This window comes from Myotis brandtii, unplaced genomic scaffold (genome assembly GCF_000412655.1).
Source record: "Myotis brandtii unplaced genomic scaffold, ASM41265v1 scaffold15, whole genome shotgun sequence".
Classification (NCBI taxonomy): domain Eukaryota; kingdom Metazoa; phylum Chordata; class Mammalia; order Chiroptera; family Vespertilionidae; genus Myotis; species Myotis brandtii.
In genome coordinates, this window is record NW_005355410.1 from 666,145 (window position 1) to 670,915 (window position 4,771).

Genomic DNA, 4,771 nt, shown 5'->3' on the forward strand with positions numbered 1-4,771 from the left:
ATATAGAGAGAGAGAGAGAGAGAAAGAGAGAGAGAGAGAGAGAGAGAGAGAGAGAGAGAGAGATTTTCTACAAGGAATTTGCTTGCGTGATTCTGACTACACAAGTCTGAAACCCACGAGGCAGGCCATCAGGAAGGGAAGGTCACAAGCAGGATGGAACTCCATGGGCAAGGGCTGCAGCTGTTGTCCATAGGCAGAATTTCTTATCTCTTGAGAAAGCCTCAGTCTTGCTTTCAAGACCTTCTAAGTGAGGACAACCAGATAATTTTCCTTATTTGAAATCAGTTGATTAGAGATTTTATATCTGCAAAATCCCTTCAGAGCAACATCTAGATTGAATAACCAGGAACTGTAATATAGCCAACTTGGTACCTCATTAGAAGAAAATAGTTGCAGGGTAAACACAAAAACATTTAAATATTCAGTAAATAATTGCTGACATATAGCCAAGGATAACTGTAATAAAGAAAAAGGCCTTCAGTTACAATAAAGAATTGACCATTGAAGATATTTAGGAAGCCAATACATTTGAGCTGCTATGTATTGCAAATACTGGCCAGAAAAGGGATGAATCCTCATATATGCCTAAATGTAAAATGTTTCCCCCACCAAAAAATTTCTCTTAAAGATTCACCTATAATAATAAAAGCATAATATGCTAATTAGACCAGACATCCTTCCGGATGAAGCCAGGGCTGCGAGGGAAGCCTGGGTCCCGGGTGCCAGAGGGAAGCCTGGGTAGGGAGTGCCGGCAGCTGGGGGAAGGAAAGCCTATTCTTGCACAAATTTCGTGCATTGGCCCTCTAATACATTTATAAGGAACCGGCTCAGTGACTTTATAGTAAACAATAAATAACCTAAAAATGACCTCTTAATATTAGTTTTGTGTGCTTCAAAAAATCAAAAGGAGGCAAAGGAATTGACAGATTTCCTGGGTTATGATAGATATAAAATCCTTTTAAACATCCCTTTAAGAAACAACACAGTACAGTAAAGCCACCATTAAACACATTTATAAGGAACCAGCTCAGTGACTTTATAGTAAACAATAAATAACCTAAAAATGACCTCTTAATATTAGTTTTGTGTGCTTCAAAAAATCAAAAGGAGGCAAAGGAATTGACAGATTTCCTGGGTTATGATAGATATAAAATCCTTTTAAACATCCCTTTAAGAAACAACACAGTACAGTAAAGCCACCATTAAACGTAAAAGGGAAAATGGCAGCAGAGTAAATGGATTCTACACAGACATGCTCTCAGGACCAAACTGGAATTACAACTAAAATACAAAACGCTATCCTGAATAATTAACTGAAGACTAGCTGGAGAGAACCAAGGATGGAAATTGGAGACTGCATAGAGACTGGTAGGAAGTGCAGAGGCACGAAAGGGCTGGCTGGGCTTCCCACAGACAGCAGCTGAAGTTCCAGAGAGATATCTCATCTCTGGGGGGTTGATACTGAGAACTCTAGGGTCTAACCCCAAGCATGGCCCCCAGGAGAGAGCACCAGAACTGAGAAAGGTGCTCACATAACATCTGGCTGTGAAAAGCAGCAGGGTTACTGTCTTCCAGGGAGAGACGGCTAGAAATGCAGACACCCTCTTAGAGGGCCAATGCACAGAATTTTTAGTGCAGCCACTCACCTTGGGATTCAGCAGAGGGAGGGCAGAGTGGACTGGAGCTGTGTAAACATAAGTCAGGGTTGGGGGCTCTGGGGTTAGAGCTCAGAAGGTAGATGCCAATTTCCTGTGCTGAGTCATTCCCTCATGCTGTGGAGATCATCTTTCTCAGGCAGACCTTTGCTATTCAGGAAGTTTTTGCCTGGGGGGAAGACAGTTGACCCACTTTATTGGAAAACCCTGGTCCCACTCTGTGAAGTTTCTGAGGCCCGTTAAGAGACTGAGGATACCAATAAGCCTCCAGGCAGAAGCAATTGCCCCACTCTGTTTGGAAACCTCTCACCCCACCTGTGGATGATTATTTGGGGCTACTCAAGACTGAATCCAGTCAATGTGCAGGCGGAGGTGGGTCTCTGGAGTCTTTGGGTCTTTGCCTGATCTAATTAGTCAGAAACAGCATTTTGGGAAGAGACTTATTAGTCAATTGTGAGTAAGGTGGCTGCTCCTGAACCAATAAACAATAGCCAGGTAAGCAGTGTCAGGTAAGAACCATAAAAACTTCATGATCTATAAGGCAGGGTTAACTTCCTATAAGAAAATGGTATTAGGTGGGCAACTCCATAGTCTACTACAAATCCTTTCCATATAGCATTTTGGTAAGAATTTCTGGGATAATGTATGTAAAATTCATTAATTCTCCTACCTGGCATCTCTTCAAAGCCTACTACATAAGCACTGTTTTTGCTAACAGAGAATTAGCTGAGAACAAAATAGACAATCAGCCTTGATTTAATGGTGCTTATGATTCAGAAAAAAAATACTTGACCCACACTAGCCACTCAAAAATACTGGCCATTGTGGTGGCCCATCAGCATGTGCATGTGGGAAGTAAAGACAGTGGTTTAGGGTAGAATCCTGCTTTACACACATGCCCCACACTCAAGCAGTACCAATTCTGAAGATAATACCAGACTCAATGCGACCTGATCTCTGCTAGCTGACCTCCTGGAAGATGCAAGATTAGAGAACCAGCTCTACTGGGTCAGTGTTGCCCGGGTCTCCCAGGCCAACCCAGCAAGAACTGGGAAGCCTCCAGATACAGCTGTTGGCTAGAACTCGGTCTCTGGGACAGTTCCCAGCTGTGGCCAATGCCATAGGGCTGAACTGCATAGATGAACTTATTGCAAGCATGTTCCTGCAAGGCTCTCCCAAGGGCTCCTGCTGCCATCTTTCTTTTTGCCCTCACACACTCCTCAGTTGCTCCAGCCAAATTACAATGCAAAGTGTTTGTGAAGCCCTTAATTCTGTGATGTGCAGAAGACCAAGATGACTGAGGTTTCAGAGTTTGGCACAAGAGCAGCATTTCCAATGAGAACATCATGGGCCAGGCATAGCTGGACATGAATCTTAAATGTAGAGGACCTGACACTGGTCACTGCAGTTCTTGCTCAGGCTGTTGGTCTCAGGTCTGTGTCTATTGTATGTGGGTTGGGATAAGAAGACAGAAACAATCTGTCATTATTTTGACTTGAATTCTTCAAAGCAGCTGCTCTTCCATTACAGGCAGGCTGGCCGTGGGGGAAAACAATAACACTGGCCAGATCTACAGAAAGTGTAATCAACGCAGCCACTTGCTCTCTCTTTTTTTTATTAAATCCTCACTGAGGATATGTTTACTGGTTGTTGTTGTTTTTTATTTTTATTTTTTAGAGAGAGAAGGTACAGAGAAGAAGAGTAAAACATAGATTGAACGGTTGTCTCTTGTATATACCCCAATGGGGATTGAACCCACCACCTTTGGGCATATGGGACGACACTCCAACCAACTGAGCCATACCAGCCATGAGCCACTTTACTCTCTCAGTGTCAGATTCCACAGAACCTTCAGGCTTTCTCAGAGAAACTTCTGGAGCCACCACCCAAGTGATAGGTAGAGGGACACCCCTATCCCACCATATTAACTCTATTTTAACTGTTGTATGTTCTGTGGTTCCAGGTAAGATTTAGTTTGGAAATAACACACACACACATGCACACACAAACATGCACTAGAGGATTGTCACAAACTTTTTAAACAATGACCCCCAAAGATTTCTTTTGTGACCAATGTCAACCTTTGCATCACATGGGTAAGTCAATCAGAAAATGGTTTGTTCACATTCAAAGTTTTAATGGCCGTTAAATAAGAAAAGGAAGGCGATTTGCACTACGTACATTCTGTCCACTGATGGTACTGTTAGCTGGCCATGCACATTTTATTGCACATATAAACAGTGTACAACTATCTTAAAGATATTTTTAGCTACACAAGAGCTGCATTTAAAAGAAAGAAAGCCATTTTACAAAATATAGAAGCCATTTGTATTATATAGACAACTTCAAGAAAATACTGAAAATTAATATCAACAGAACAATTTTAATCTTAAAAAAGAAATCTCTCAAAACAAGGATTACAGAGTTTCATGTTGCCATATATACACATAAAAAATTATTTCAGGACCCTGTATCTGAATGCCCATCAAGGTGCAGCAATCAAAACTCCTATTTCTATAATCAACCTTTGAATGTTGCTTATATTAAATATGCTCCTTGTTCAAAATGACTTTCTGTTTACATCATTATGCTATTTGACAACAGGTATTTGTGCAGTACAGAAAAATATTAAAATATATTTTAAGTTAGGTTAAAGTGCACAGTACATTTAATAGAAAAGAACTGAAAGCTGCAAATTCAAACCACCATGTTCAGTAATCCCTCACCTTGCCCAGAGCAGAGGGCAGCCGTGGCCTTGGCTGATGTTAGACTGTGCTCAGTGCACATCATCTTCCTCGTGTCTTCTCTTTTGTGCTCACCTTTTATTTCTCTTGCAAATTGTGGCTGCTGCTGCTCTAAAAACTTACAATGGCTTTTCACAGAGGTAAAGAGGCAGTGAGCATTCATAAGACTGTGAAAGGTGACTGGAATATCCGGACAGCAGGGTGAAGGCTCATTCATGTAACTGCCTACCAACAGGCTGTTGTGTCTAGGAAGTCTTGTGTGAGTCTCTCAGACCAACACGGGTACCTTTCCTTTGCTGGCTCTCTTTTAGTCATGTTTCCTTTGACTAGCTCCCTGCTAGGCCACTCAGCCTCACAAATGCAACCTTCCCC

At 41.9% G+C, this 4,771-nt stretch overlaps 1 long non-coding RNA gene across 1 annotated transcript in view; it reads right to left on the reverse strand.

Annotated features, from left to right (window-relative positions):
* The window catches only part of LOC106725253, a 10,911-nt gene that overhangs the window by 5,931 nt on the left and 209 nt on the right, over window positions 1–4,771 (reverse strand). The gene's annotated exons all lie outside the window — the stretch shown is intronic.